At 41.5% G+C, this 16,422-nt stretch overlaps 1 long non-coding RNA gene across 1 annotated transcript; it reads left to right on the top strand.

Annotated features, from left to right (window-relative positions):
• Nucleotides 1-3,007: 3,007 nt before the first annotated feature.
• LOC107974650 (uncharacterized) lies at nt 3,008-3,932 on the top strand. The gene is made up of 2 exons (XR_001717541.2): nt 3,008-3,122; nt 3,450-3,932. It is a non-coding gene; the product is annotated as an uncharacterized LOC107974650 (long non-coding RNA).
• Nucleotides 3,933-16,422: the final 12,490 nt, after the last annotated feature.

The raw sequence follows: 16,422 nt of genomic DNA, 5'->3' as shown, positions 1-16,422 counted from the left end.
GTTGGCTCTGATTTTATTTCATAAAACTGTTCTCCAAATCTTATATGTTAGATCTGGGAAATGCATGAAACATAAGCACCTGGATTCTAAATTCCCCTTAGGAATCTATGCAATGGTCTATACAACGGGCTTAAAGATATATGCAAGAAGCAGGTAGTCTTGCTAGCAAGAGATTTTCCTTCAAGATCTAACAATTAGCTCCCTGGCAAAGACTAAGAAGTCAAGCCAAATGAGAACACTGACATTCTAAGATTTAAAGAGGCAGCTCCTTTAGCTGCCCTCTTCTCCCTGCACAATGGGTCTCTAGTAATGCAACTGAAGCACATCTTGAGGGAACATCTGCAAAACCTAACTTCATTCTTTGCTTTAGCTTCTAAAAAGGGAGACCAGAGTTCTTCACATTTCTTTTTTTCTTTTTCTTTTTTGTTTTTCTTTTTCTTTTTTCTTTTTTTTTTTTTTAGATAGAGTCTCTCTCTGTGGCCCAGGCTGGAGTGCAATGGTGTGATCTCAGCTCACTGCAACCTCCACCTCCCAGGTTCAAGCGATTCTCCTGCCTCAGCCTCCTGAGTAGCTGGACTACAGGTGCATGACACCACGCCCAGCTAATTTTTGCATTTTTAGTAGAGACGAATTTTATCGTGTTGGCCAGGCTGGTCTCGAACTTCTGACCTCAAGTGATCTGCCCACCTCAGCCTCCCAAAGTGCTGGGATTACAGGTGTGAGCCACTGTGCTCGGCCCAGAGTTCTTCACATTTCCGAAAAGAATGTAAAAATATCTCTTGCAGTGCTGAAAACAACATACTCTCCACTCTAAAGGATCCAGAGCCCCAGTGCAAGTGATGATATAAGGAAGATGTGTCCAGTGCTTAGAGGAGGACAGCCAACCAGCAAAAACACAACAGTAAATGCTGTCTTCATAGCAAAATGCTAGGACTGTAGAAAGAGGAAACAATGGACCCAAAGGTAGTCCGTGCACGATGAATTGGATTTTCACCACATCCATAATAACTGAACAGTCCATCCAAAGCCTGAAGCATGTACACAGTTTACCAAGGGTGCAGCAGTGGGAAAAGCACAATTCTAGAGCCAGGCAGACTGGGTTTGAATCCCAATTCCATTACTTACTAGCTATGTAACCTGGTACTGGTTGCCTAAGTTCTCAGACCTCAATTTTCTTATCTGTAAAATGAGAATTCATTCATTAGTTCAGCATTTATTCAATGCTTATTATGTGGCAAACATTCCGCTAGGTCCAAAGTAATACAATGATGAATAAAACAGGCTTCTTGTGAGTTCCAATTTAAATGAAATAATGCATGTAAAGCACCTACTACAGAGACAGGTACATGGGAGATGATTAATAATTTTTATTTCCTTTCTTGTTTTTTATCCTTTCACAGATGTAGAAGTAGCTAAATCCCAAACAACCATTTGTTCATCAAAAGATAAATACTGTCATCTCTACCGCCAGCACAAAGAAAGCATTAATCCATGGACTGACTCCTCTCAGGAGAATTTAGTGTCTCAAGTGTGAAGTCTTTTCACTGGAGCTTGAGAAGAAGAAGAGGGAATTCTAAAGGTTCCCCATCATCCACCTACCCTGACCATCCCCCCTATTCTGGACCTACCCTTGACTAACAGTCACATAGTGTAGGGAGTAGAGTACAGAAAGCAGAGGACGTACTGGTTCATTTTCCTGAGCCACTTACTAATCACCTGACAGAAGGCGAGTCATTTCAGCCAAAAATAATAACAGCCGTCATCTACTGAATCCCTTAAAAGTGCCCCCACTAGACTGAAAATTCCTTGAGATAAGGATGGACTTACTTATGCCCTTCCTTAAGTGACTACCAAAGTGCAAATAGTTGGCACTCAAAATACATTCATTGAATATAAAATTGAGATAATTCTTTTTTCCTTTATTTTTTGCCTGCTTCATTTTTCCTTCATATAAAATTGGGATCATTCTGCCTTGCCCATGCTGTAGGGTTTTTATGAAGATTAAATGAGAGCATTTCTATAAAAACTCTTCGAGGTTATAAAATATGCAAATGTAAGGAATCTGTCTGTTTTGGGTCTAGGAAAAAAGTAGAAAAAAGAAGAAACGAAAAAGATAAAAGAGAGCTGGGAGTGAGGTAGGCAGCTACATTTGAAAGCAATCTGAAGCCACTCAGAGGTGGAGGAAAGAGATTTAAATTGCTGAAAGAATTTGAAGGCCACTTCCCACACAGCCCATCAGTCTTTCAGGGACTGTTCTTCAAGACCTACTCAAAGACATTCTGTCCTATGACCAACTTTATGGTAATGGGGAAAAGAATTATGACAGTCACATCATATGATGAAATACCAAGTAGCATTTCAAAGGACACACTTCAGAAAGTCTGTTAATGATATGGAAAGTGATTAAGCACAAATTATGTAATTTTAAAAATAAAGCAGTTGAGATCTTAATTTTGTAAATATATATATATAATAAAAACATATAGAAGCAATGAGAAAAGACTGAGCAGAGATCTATCAATAAGTTACCAGAAATATATTATTATAAGTCATTTTAATTGTCTTTTAAATATATATGCATTTTTATACACTCTTCAATGAATAAGTGAATAATTGGAAATATAACTCTGTGTGTGTGTGTGTAAACATATTCTGTTCTTCACTGTTCTAGCCAGGAACTGATTTAGATCTGAATCAATTATTCCAAGAACCAAAATCACCAAGAACTGAATCGCATCCAATCACCTCGAACCAAGTCCCAGTTGGAAAAAATGAGACCCATAATTCAGCTTTTTCGTTTTGTCAGCTGTAAGGCTAGATTAGGCCCTTTCCCCTTCAACCCTGGAGGTTAGATGCCTGGTTCCAGCAATGGCTCTTCTTCTAATAGCTCTGTGCTCTCAGACACATCACTGCCCCTCTCTGGGCCTCCCTCCTGTGCTGTAAAATGATGGAGCTGCAATCGGGGCCGCCTGGGCAATTGTTACGCCACTCATGACCTTCTCTTGGTTCTTTTCCTCTGTGTTCTGCTTGTTCCATTTCACTGCCCCTTACAATTCTTCCCAAGGAAAAGAAGTGAAATGCAAATGAGTTTTTTGAGTTTTTGTTGACACCTCTAACTGCAGGTTGGAAAGCTTGGGGGCTTTGGCCCTGGTTGGGTAGGTTCTGCTCGCTGGGGAATCAGGCCTGAGCTGGCTCTGATCCCTCTCCCTTCTCCTAATCACTGCCCTGGCTGCAGAACTCTGGGCTGGCACCAGAATAGCAGCCAACATTTGGCTGACACAGGACATAATTTTTAATCATGGGAAGGCAGACATAAGTACAAAAGGCCTATTTTCTTCACGCAGGTTCAAGTATCTGCTTTTGGGTTATGTCTGTCTGTATTTGGCAGGGCTGGTCTTGGGGAAGTTCCGGGATTCGTGAACAAAAGGTCAGTCTCCTTCCTTTTCCAGGATGGAAGCGGCACAAATTGTTCTGATCAGGGAGCAATAACATGCCACGACCCCCAGGGCTCCCAGGCAAGCGGAGGGGGCACCCAGTCTCAGCAGCCCGCGATCTGCTCGGCCCCTGCGAGCTGCATGCCTCACATTTCCCCAGCTCCAGCCTCCTTTCAAAGGCCCTTTATTAAACCACCAACTATTTGCTGTCGAGACATTTAGGATGAAATCATTGTGTTAAACAAATAAACGCAGCTTCGTCCAGATTTCTGCTCTGGGAGCAGAGTAAGAAAATAATTTCTGTCTGCTCGCCACAAAAGCGGCTGGAAAGGTCCAAAGAAAAATATTATTTTTACTCCATTGTGTGAAATATTGTCCTGGAGGATCTGACGGGCTGAGCGTTTGAAGAGTTTGTGCTGGCAGGTTTCAAGGGTCCCCTGGGTCGGCCCCCTGGGATTGTTTTCTGCATTAATAAACTTAGCATGATGTGTGTTAAAAGGAACATTCTGTTTGCTTTGTAAATAAGGGATGTCAAACAAGAAGCAGAAGCCTTACAGACACTAGGTGATGTGTTCTCAGAGCGGGGAGAGGGAGGAGGGTGGGAGAGGCACCCTGGAAAAATGGGCATCACTGGGGCTCCCTGAACTGAGCGGAGGCCTTGTTGAGAAAACAAATCAGTCTGTTTGAGTCCAAACCAGGCCACTTCCTCACTGATCCTGGTGGGAAAGCTGAACACTTTGCCCTGAACCAGCAGGATACGGGCTTGGGAAGGAAAGTTCTCAAGTGTCTGTCAGCTGTGTGGTGGAGGAGAGATGATGGCGCCCGGCAGAGGCCCTCCCCCCCCACCCGCACCCCCCTCCCCTCCCTTTTGGAGAAGGTTCTTGGCTTGCCGGGGTCTCCCAGAGCTGGAGGGCAGGAGGGAGCAGAGGTTAAAGCCATATCTTTGGGAATGATGATCTGGCTCTCGCCCCCTCTATCCCTCTCATACTCCTTCCTCAGATGTCACTGCAGCCCCAAGCGGGTTCCCCTGTCAAATTCCTGACCGGTCCTTGGGGACGCTGACATCGTGGGAGACACATCACCCTGGCCCTGTGATCCTTGCCTCTGCGGGAAACCTGCAGGAGCCAGGGCAGGATGTGTACCGTCTCTGGCTCAAGTATTTGCTATTTTCACAGGTGCCTCCCCTGGCCCCGCAGCCCTCTCCGTTGTCCGCTGTCCGCTCCAATGTTATTGAAGGCTCCCCAGACCTCCCAGGCATTCTCATTTCCACCCGCTGCCCTGCTGCTCTCTTCCCTCTCTCCCTAAATTCTCCATTCCCCTCTGTGGTCCTCGGAGGAATCCCTTGTCATCCATTTCTATTCTGGAAAGTCCTGGCTCTCTCCTTGCCCAAAAGTTCAAACTGTTTCTTGAAGCTTTGGAAGAAGGGGACAACAGGGAATCCTGAGTTCTGTTTAGTGAGCATCATAGACTCTCAGAGCTTCAAGGGTCTAGACACAGAAACCAGGGGCCTGCCCCCAGGTACCATTAGAATCACCTGGAGAGCCTTTACAGGTTCTGTTTTCTGAGCCCACACCTGAGTAGTTCTGCTTCAGTTACCTTGCGGTGATCCTCAAACCTCAAAACTTTGTAAAGTTTTGGTGACTCCAGCGGTGGCTAATTTCAAGCACAGCAACCAAGCGCCCAAGCCAAAACTATTGTTCTTACCCACAAGTTTATTTCATGGAGGAGTAAGTGATGTGTCCAAAGTCTCTGTATGAGTTTCCTGTGACTGCTGCAACTAAATGCCACAAACTGGGGGGCTTAAACAACAGATATTTCTTCTCTCACAGCGCTGGAGGCTGGAAGGCCAAAATCAAGGTGATTTTGGCAGAGCCAGGCTACCTCTGGAGGCTCTAGGGAAGGGTCCTTCCTCGCCTCTCCCAGCCTCCCTTGGCTGCAGACATTCCTTGGCTTGTGGCTGCATCTCTCTCTCTCTTCACTTTGCCTTCTCCTCTCTTCTGTCTATGTTATTTCCCTCTTATTGATACAGAACGGGGACAGGGAAGTGCTGCGTAGAGAAGGGTGTGGTCCCAGGCGAGGGCTCTGTGCCCACAGACTGAGGTGAGGTCAGGCATTTCTGTTTTCCTGCCTAAATGTTGCATTTCCCAAGACCACCGTGGCCTGCCATGCTCCCATCCTGTGCCTATGAAAACCCCAAGACCCTAGCAGGCAGAGACACAAGCGGCTGGACATTGAGAGGACGTGGACAGCACACTGAAAAGCACCAGCAGGCCAGCAGGCCATCGACTGGTGGAATGACACAGTTTGGCTGGGGCGGTTGGAGGAGAGCCTGGGCTGCTGAGTGGCCCGACTCCAGGGGAAAACCATCCCCCTTCTGCCTCCCCCATCTGCTAAGAGCTACTTCCACTCAATAAAACCTTTCACTCATTCTCCAAACCCCCGTGTGATCCAATTCTTCTGATACATCAAGGTATCGGAGCACTGAAGAAGCAAGCCACATTCCCCATCACACGCCCTGCAAGGGGAACGAGGGGACTTTTCCCATTTCATTATGACACTGGTGATGGCATTTTGATCCTAGCTGGATAAACCAAGATAAGTTCCTCCTCTCAAAATCTTAACTACATCTTTTGCCATAAAAGGTGATATCCACTCTTTTACCATAGGAGGTGATAATCACAGGTTCTAGCAATTAGGGCATGAACATAGTTTTTAGGGGGCCGCTGTTCAGTCTACTACAGTCCCTCAGTCAGTGGCTGAGTCAGGGCTGGAATCTGGATCTTTTTATTTCCTCTAGAGTGTATCTGCTGCTCTACTCCATTTTTAGCAAGCAACAAATCTTCCTGAAAGATCTATTTTAAAACGTGACCCCCTATCTGAGAGCATCTGGGGCCACACACTTCCTTTTGAAGCAGTGTAGTGTTAATTTATGTGCAGGGTTTTGTAGTCATAAGACTTGAGTTCAAACCTCAGCACTTATTTATTTTGCCAATTTCCTTGTCTGTACATTGGGGATAATCACATAGACTTGTTTAAATGGTTAACTGATATAATGCATGTAATGCACTTAGCAGAATCAAGCACACAGTATAGGCTTGATTCGTTTGCTAGGGCTGCCATAACAAAGTACTGCAGTCTGGGTAGATTAGACAACAGAAATTTCTTCTCTCCATTCTGGAAGCTGAAAGTCAGCAGGTTTGGTTTCTTCTGAGTTCTCTCTCCTTGGCTTAAAGTTGACCAACTTCTTTGCATCCTCACATGGCCTTCTCTCTGTACTTAGGCACTCCTGGCATCCCTTCCTCTCCTTATGAGGACATAAGTCCTGTTATATTAGGACCCCACCATTTTGACTTCATTTAGTGTTTATTATCCCTTTAAAGCCCTATCTCCAAATACAGTCACAGTGTGGGTTGAGGCTTCAACATATAAATTTTAAGGGAAAACAATTCAGTCTATAACAAAGTTTAATGTTAGTTATTAGTATTATTATTGGTCAGGCAGGGGTTAAATATTTTATCATTAAAAACTATTAAATGGTGGCTAACACCTGTAATCTCAGCACTTTGGGAGGCCCAAGTGGGAAGATTGCTTGAGCCAGGAGTTCAACCAGCCTGAGTAACATAGTGAGACCCCCGTCTCTACAAAAATCTTAAAAAAAACACTAACCAGTCGTGATGGCACACACCTGTAGTTGCAGCTACTTGGGAGGCTGAGATGGGAGGATTGCTTGAGCCCAGGAAGTCGAGGCTGCAGTGAGTGGTGATCATGCCACTGTACTATAGCCTGGGTGACAGAGCAAGACCCTGTCTCAAAAAAAAAAAAAAAACCAACAAACAACAACAACAAAAACAATTAACACCCACACACACATGTTCTTTCTGTCAAAAATAAGGAATAAATAAAATATGCAACAGGTATATTGCTAATGCAACATTAGCAACCAATGAGCTGAATTAAAATTGAACAGTGAATGGAGGTACTGGAAGCCCTCACTTGGGAGGCAGGGGGCAAGTGGGCCACACTGGGAAAGGGGCCAAGACTGCAGAGGGTGACAGATTGAGTGGGAGCAATTTCAGGGAGTTGCACAGAGCTCTTCTTCTTGCACTCATAGCTAAGTGGTCTCCAAGGAATTGCCACCTGCTTGGCATCCTGGCAAGCTTTAGCAGTAGCCACCCGCAGCCTGCTACTTCCTTGCTAGTCTGTTTTAAGAGTAATATGAGCAAAAAGAGTCAGGGAAACTTAAAGGTACCTGAGAACTGTCAGAAATGAGAGGCTGTCATTTAGAGCCTTTGAAAGATTTCATGTTGCTTTTGTAAAATCCCTGACTTTTCCCAGCCAGTATTAAAGGGAAAATTCCGGCCAGGCACAGTGCCTCACGACTGTAATCCCAGCATTTTGGGAGGCCGAGGCGGGCAGATCACGAGGTCAGGAGATCAAGACCATCCTGGCTAACACGGTGAAACCCTGTCTCTACTAAAAATACAAAAAGTTAGCCGGGCATGGTGGCGGGCGCCTGTAATCCCAGCTACTCAAGAGGCTGAGGCAGGAGAATCACTTGAACCCAGGAGGTGGAGGTTGCAGTGAGCTGAGATCGCGCCACTGCACTCCAGCCTGTGTGACAGAGGGAGACTCCAAAAAAAAAAAAACAGGAAGGAAGGAAGGAAGGAAGGAGGGAGGGAGGGAGGCAGGGAGGGAGGGAGGGACGGACGGAGGGGAGAAGAGAGAGAGAGAAAGAAAGAAAGAAACAAAGAAAGAAAATTCCTCATGGTCAGGCTCAGATCACATCTCCCAGCATCATGGAGTTGCTGAGTTTCCCCATCATGTTGCCATTTTTAGCAGGCAACACAATTGCACTGGAAGATCTACTTTAAAAGGTGACTTCCCCAGGGCCTTATCTTCTCCCCTCTGACACTCCCATGGTGCAGCTCCATCTCCATCACTGTCTCCCAGGGATTTCTTTTCCTCATCTTGCCCCATGAGCAGTGGGTGACCAGAAATCCTAATCTTGCTCCTGGAGGAAAGTTCAAGACAGTAAGATATGGGTGAAGCCTGACTGTTAAGATCACTTCACAGTGAGGGGAAGCCAGGCTGGCCCGAGCATCTTCCCAGAGCTTCATGCTAGAAGGCAACCCAGGCCAAACCCCACAAGAAAGCATGCCCTGTCTCCACAGTGTATAATCAGAGCAGAATGATAACATTCTTCTCTAGTATGTTTAATATGTATCTGTTTCCTCTGCTGGTTAGTGCCACTTGTTTTCCTGCTTCTGACTTCTCTTTAGCTGGTTGTTTTTTCACATAAACTTCAAAGTTGTAGCCAACCAAGTATTTACACTATACCAGGAAGGGCTCTTTAAAGACTGTGGGAAAAAAGATGAAAACTCAGTAGTTTCTGTACTATCTCCTACACATCTTCATGCAGCTACTTTTAATGGTGCTTCTGGCCTGTCCTCCTTGCATTGTGGGGTCTGCCTATAGGATAATCAAAGCTCGGCCAACGAGGGAGTAATAACAGCTTAAATTAGCTCCAGCTATGGATAGAATCAGAATCATGGTGTGATGACAATATTTCCAAGGAAGTTTTAAATAATGCTAGAGGATCACTCAACATCTTACAACTGCTGCAGTCTTCTCTGGTGTTCTTGCTTCCAACATACATTAGAAGATGGGACTGTAAGTCAAAAAATGTTCTGCACAAAGCCATGAGTTAAACTGAACCAGTTTTAAGTCCCTTTAAGCTGAGATAGCCGAGAGTCTACAAGTCTTCAGTGAAACAAAGAGAAGGCTGAGGATTAGTCCCAAGCAGCCTCCTGCAGGGAGGGAACAGCGCAAGGGAAAACCAGGACCTCAGAGTTCAAGATTTCTTGTTTTCAGAGAGCAATAGAACTTCTTTTTTTCCCTCTGTACCTCCTTTAGCTTTACTTGTTTTTTTTTTTAAGTTAGGGTATAAATTACATACAACAAAATTTATCCTTTTAATTATAGAGTTCTGCATGTTTTGACAAACACATACAATCATGAAACCACTTCCACAATAAGATATTAAACAGTTATATCAATCCCCCTACCACATATTTCCATACTCCTTTGTAGTCAATCTCTTTTCCCACCCCCAGCCCCTGGAAACCACTGTTTTTCCCAGAACAGCATGCAAATAAAACCATACAATACACAGTCTTTTTGGTCTGGCTCCTTTCACTTAGCATAATGCATTGAGGGTCATCCACGTTTCCATGTTATTGAAGTATCATAATTTGTTCTTTTTCTGTTTTTGAATATAATTCCATTGCATGGATGTACTATATTTTGTTTATCTGTTCACCAGTTGAAGGACTTTTTTTCTAGGTTTTGTTGGTATGAATAAAGCCACTATAAATATTCACATACAGATTTTGGCATGGACATAAATTTTAATATCCCTTGAGTAAATAGTTGGGAATGAGACTGCTACATCATGTTAAGTGTTTGTTTGGCATTATCAAAAACTTCAACTGTTTTCCAATGTGGCTGTGCCATTTTGCATTCCCACCAGCAGTGGATGAGAGTTCCAGTTACTCCACATTCTTGCCAGCATTTGGCATTGTCAATTGTAGTTTCTTTTGGAATGCACAACAGCCTTGTTTTTTAGAAAAAGAGGCTAAATCAGTAAGAATGTGTGACTTATTCAGCTGACTAAATAGTCGGGCCAGAATTTAAACTCAGAACCCTGGACAGTTCTAGACTAATTTTAGTCCAGTGTTTTAACTTTCCTAATCTCATCCCCCTCTACACAGCTCCGCCACAGTCATAAAAACCAACGGTTTAGCAACTATAACAACTGTGACAGCCAGCAGTCTAGTAGCTACTGGAGGAGCAGATAGGTTGGGAGCTCCCCCAAACCCTATCCCCAGAGAATCGGCACTATTTGATTTGGCTGGCAACTTGCTGCAAAGCTCCATTCTCAGGGTTTCTCTTTCTTTGATGTGACTCAAAGCTTTCTATGTGCAAACAGCCTGTCCACAGGGTGCTTGTTGAAAGCAATCAGCTGCAATTGTCTAATTGCATCTGAGGCAGTATTAGTAGTCACAGCTAACAAGAGGCTGACCAAAAATCTTAAAAGGAAAAACTAGTAAATGAGATGTTCATGGGGAAATTTGCAAAGCTTAAACATATTTCTGGGAATCTAATAAGCCATGCACATGCACAGGACTGTGTGCATGCCCAGAGCTGTCTATATGTCAAGAAAATACCTGAGAAGATCCAAAATTCTAACCTCTTACTTTGAGGTTCTGCACTAGCAGAGAATGAAGGCTTAGATAGAGTTGTAATCTACTTGCTAGAACATTAAGGACATGCTCTAACACAGAGGGAGACACTTGGAAAAGGCTGGGAGACTTATTCGTTAAGGAGTCTAATAAAATCTCTGTCTAATCATTAGACTACTAAGCTAACCAACCAGAGACTTAAAGGCCACACATGACAAAAAGTACTAAGTCCAAGAGGGTCACTAAACAAACAAACAGCAGAGGCAGTAACAATTGCCTGAAAAGTATGGCCCATACACAGGACGAAAAAAGCAGTCAGTAACAACTTTTCCTAAAGAAGCTCAGATATTAGACAGAAACATTAATTCAGCTATTATAGATATGTTCAAATAACTAAAGGAAATCATGGGTGAGGAATTAAAGGGAAGTATGAAAACAACATCTTACCAAACAGAATATCAATAATGAGATAGACATTATTAAAAGAACCAAATAAACATGTGGGGTTTGAAAAGGATAATAACTAAAATGAAAAATTTACTAGAGGCTTGTATTAGGGCTCTACAGAGAAACAGAATCAATAGGAATATCTATATCTATAGCTACAGAAAGAGAGAGAGAAGAGAAGATTTATTAGGAAAACAGTCTCACACAATTTTGGAGGCTGAAAAGTCCCATGATATTCTATGTGCGAGCTGGAGAACCACGGAAGCAAGTAGCATGACTCAGTCCAAGTCTGAAGATCTGACAACTAGGAGAGCTACTGGTAAAAATCTTGAAGTCCAAAAGCTGGAAATCATAGAGTTCTGATGTCTGATGGCAGGAGTAGATGTGTGTTCCAGCTCCAGAAGAGAGAGAGGGAAAAAAATTTACCTTTTCTCTGTCTTCTTGTGTTTCCAGGCCCTCAGTAGATTGAATGGTGCCCACCCACATTGGGTAAAGGGGTAGAGCGGTTCTTCCTTACTCAGTCCAAGGATTTAAATGCCAATCATTTATGGAAACACCCTCACAGACATCAAAATAATGCTGTACCAGCTATCTGAGGTATCCCTTAATCCAGTCAAGTTGACACTTAAAACTAACCAACATAGGACTCAACAATAAATTTTATTTTTTATTTTTTACTTTTTTTTAATTTTTGAGACAGTATCTCACCATGTTGTCCAGGCTGGTCTCAAACTCCTGGGCTCAAGGTATCTGCCCACCTTGGCCTCCCAAAGTGCTGGGACTGTAGGTGTGAGCCACTACACCTGGCCTCAACAGCAGATTTTAAATAGTAAAAGAAAGAATCAGCAAACTCAAAGACATATCAGTTGAGATAATCCAATCTGAGAGACAAGAATAAAACAGAATAAAAATACCTGAAAGAAACTTCGAGACCTGTAGGATACCACCAAGTATATCACCATATGCATAATGGGAGCCCTAAATGCAGAGAAGAGAGGGAAATAAAACAAAGAATATTTGAACAGATAATGGCTGAAACTGTTGATGAAAAACATTAATCTACATATCCAAGAAGCTTAACTAACTCCAAGTATAAACTCAAAGAATTCCACACCTAGATACATCAATCAAAACATCAAAACAAAAAGCAAAAAGAAAATCTTGAAGGCAACGAGAGAAAAGCAACTCATTCATACAATGGTGCTCAGTAAGATTAACAGCTGACTTCTCATCAGAAACCATGGAGGCCAGAAGGCAGTAGGATAACATACTTAAAGTGCTAAAAAAAGACTGTTGGTCAAGAATTTTATATCCTGCAAAACTACTATTAAAAACTAAAGGAGAAATTAAGACATTCTAAGATCAACAGAAAAGGAGAGAACTCATTGCTACCAGACCTGCCCTTTAGGTAGAAATTAAAGAACCCCAGGGAGTAACTCAAATCCACAAGAAGAAATAAGGACCACCAGTAAAGGTAAATACATTGGTAAATACAAAAACGCTTAAATGTATCAATCTCCTTGGTAAATACAAAAACAGCATAAATGTATCAATCTCCTCAAAAGCCACAGTGGGTCACCACGGCATATGTAGTTGCCCAAAGAGCCAAAATCTCGAGAAATTTTATCTTTCACAAATGCAGATGTACAAAAAGGACATCTCTTCATTTATTGAGGAAGTTTCAACATTTTTATTGACATACACAATGCTTACACACAAAGTCAACTTTGTGACAATGCACTTTCATGGAGTCAAATCTGCAAAAGAAAAATACATAAAACAAATTAGAACTCTCTAAAGTTTCAAACAATTTATGCCTCCAGTACTGGAAATGATGTGAAGATGAAATACATAGCATAGCAAATGAATGCTATGTGTGAAGGGGCAGATATCATACATGATTGAATAACTTTGCAGGAGAGATTTCCTGTAATTTTTACTTGCATTTTTACTTCTTCTATAATCTTTGAAACACTCAATACAGTTCTATTTGGAGAGTGGTTGTGGTCTACAAATTTCACAACCATCTGCTGTTCATTTGAAAGTCTAGTTATTGCTTGGCTGTTGCAATTAAGCAATTTTGTGCTTTTGCAACACCAATAATAATTAGCTTTTAAATGTTTATCTTTCACCGTTAAGTAGCCTTGTACACTGATCACAGCCTTTTTGCAAAGGAAAAATTTCATGGATCTCTTCTATTGAGCTGGAAGAAAAACAGTAAGAAGGAATAATATTTGGCTTCCCTGACACCAAATCTGTATTAGTCAGGGTTCTCCAGAGAAACTGAACCAATAGAATATGTACATAGATATATGGAGGGGATTTATTAGGAAAATTGCCTCACATAATTATGGTGGCTGAGAAGTTCAACAATACGCCATCTGAAAGCTAGAGACCCAGGGATGCTGGTCGTGTGGCTCAGTCCAAGTCCAAAGGCTTCAGACCCAGGAAAGCTCATGGTATATCTCTCAGGTGGTGTAAGTTCTGAAGTCAAGGCCAGCAAGCCTGGAATTCTGATGTCCAAGACAGCTGATATGGTTTAATCTGTGTGTCCCCACCCAAATCTCATGTCAAATTGTAATCCCCGTGTTTTGGAGGAGTGGCCTGGTGGGAGGTAATTGAATCATGGGGGCAGACTTCACCCTTGCTGTTCTCATGATGGAGTTCTCATGAGATCTGGTTGTTTAAAAGTGTGTAGCACTTCTGCCTTTGATCTCTCTCTCCTGCCACCATGTAAAAAAGGTACTTGCTTCCCCTTCACCCTTCCGCCATGATTATAAGTTTCCTGAGGCTTCCCAGCCATGCTTCCTATACAGCCTGTGGAACTGTGAGTCAATGAAACTTCTTTACTTCATAAATTACCCAGGTTCAGGTAGTTCTTTATAGTAGCGTGAGAACAGACTAATACAGCAGCAGAAGAAAAGTCTGTCTTAGCTCCCAAAGAGAGAGATGAAGTGGCCTTTTGTATTTGTTCTCTCAAGGTCCCAGCCAATTGTATGGTGCCCTTCAACACTGAGGGCAGATCTTCTGCACCTAGTCCACTCAGACTCACACTAATCTCCTCCAGAAACAGCCTCACAGACATGCCCAAAATAATGCCTTGCCGGGTTTCTAGATATTCCTTAATCCAGTCAAGTTGACATCTAAAATTAAGTCCACGAATGTGGCCCTTGTCAACCTGGCACCTGTAGGCAGCTCCTTAAACCTTGGTTAATCTCCAAACAGACAATAATAAGGTAATAGTTCCACTTAATATGATGCAACTATCATGCATGCAACCAAAAATATGCTAATATCATCCCCAGGATTCAGCTTTCAGGATTTCAACATTCAGAATTTTAATCTTTTAGGATTATGATTTTCAGAATATTAGACATTAGAAATTTTAGACTTTAGGAATTTTAGAGTTCAGAGATTTTGATCTTAGGGATTTCAACATTTAGGATTATGGTGTTAGTGATTGTCTTTTGAGATTATGATCAACACTGCTGAGAAAGACACAACTATTCAAAGTGACTCAAGAAGAAATAGAAAATCAGTATAGACCTATGAGAAGTAAACAGACTGAATTAGTAACTGAAGAACTTTCTGCAAAAAAAGCCTAGACCCAGAGAGCTTCAAGGGTGAATCCTACTAACTGTTCAAAAAAGAAGTAAGACCAATCCTTCACAAATTCTTCCAAAAAACAGAAAAGGGAACTCTTCCCAACTCATTTTATAAGGACAGTATCACACTGACACCAAAACCAAAAACATCACAAGAAAACTAAAGACCAATATCTCTTATGAATATAGATGCAAAAATTCTCAAAAAATACTATCAAACTGACTCCAGAAACATATATAAAGGACTACACCCCATAGCCAAGTGAGATTTATCTCAGGAATGCAAAGTTACCTCAACATTAAAAAATCAATCAATGTAATATACCATATTAATAGTGTAAAGGACAAATACCCCATGATTAGTTCAGTGTGTGCAGAGATAGCATTTGACAAAATTTAATACCTTTTCATGAGAAAGACACTCAACGAACTTTAGCTAGGAGCAACAGGGAGCTTTCTCATCCTGATACATGCCATTTATGAATATCATACTTAATGGTCAAAGACTAAATGCTTTCCTTCTAAGATCAGGAATAAAACAAGGATGTCTGTTCTTGCCACTTTTATTCAACAGTATACCAGAAGCACTAGACAGGGCAATTAGACAAGGAAAAGAAATAAAAGGCATACATCTGTATTCACAGACACAATCTTGTATGTAGAAAACCCTAAGGAGCTCACACAAAAACCTTCTAGAGATAAGTGGGTTCATCAAAGTTTTAGGATACAAGATTAGTATTCAACAATATTACACATTAACAATGAACAATCTAAAATGAAATTAAGAAAACAATTCAATTTATAATAACATCAAAAAGAATAAAATATTTAGAAATAAATTTACCAAAAGAAGAGTAAGGTGTTTGAAAACTGCAAAACATTGTTGACAGACATTAAAGAAGACCTAAATAAATGAAAAGACATCTTGTGTCCATGGATGGGAAGATTTAATAATGTTGAGACAATAATACTTCCCAAATTGATCTACAGGTTCAGTCAATCTCTATAAAAATCAAGGCTGCCTTTTTTTGCAGAATCTGACAAACTGATTCTAAAATTCATATGAAAATGATAAGGGACCTAGAATAGCTAAAACAACCTTGGAAAAGAACAAAGTTAGACTCATACTTCCTCATTTTAAAACTTTCTATTTCATTTTTTATCTTAGGGATTTCAACATTTAGGATTATGGTGTTAGGGTTGTGTCTTTTGGGATTATGATCAGCACTGTTGAGAAAGACACAACTATTCAAGTGACTCAAGAAGAAATAGAAAATCAGTATAGACCTATGACAAGTAGACAGACTGAATTAGTAATCAAAGAACTTTCTGCAAAGAAAAGCCTAGGCCCAGACAGCTTCAAGCTACAGTAATCAAGATAGTGTGGTAATGGATAAGGATATGCAAATAGATCAATAGAATAAAGAGTCCAGAAATAAATCCATACATTTATGATCAACTAATTTTTGACAAGAGTGCCAAGGCTATTCAGTGGAGGAATGAATAGCCTTCAATAAATGGTGCTGACACAACTGTATATCCACACGACCCTACTTCACACCATACGCAAAATTAACTCAAAGTGGATCATACACTTAAATGTAAGAACTAAAACTATAAAACTCTTAGAGGAAAACATCGGAGTACATCTTATTACCTCAAATTATGCAATAGTTTCTTAATTATGATACAAAA

This window comes from Pan troglodytes, chromosome 4, assembly GCF_028858775.2.
Source record: "Pan troglodytes isolate AG18354 chromosome 4, NHGRI_mPanTro3-v2.0_pri, whole genome shotgun sequence".
NCBI lineage: Eukaryota > Metazoa > Chordata > Mammalia > Primates > Hominidae > Pan > Pan troglodytes.
The sequence above is the reverse complement of the archived record's forward strand: the minus strand, read 5'-3'. Positions and strand labels throughout refer to the sequence as shown.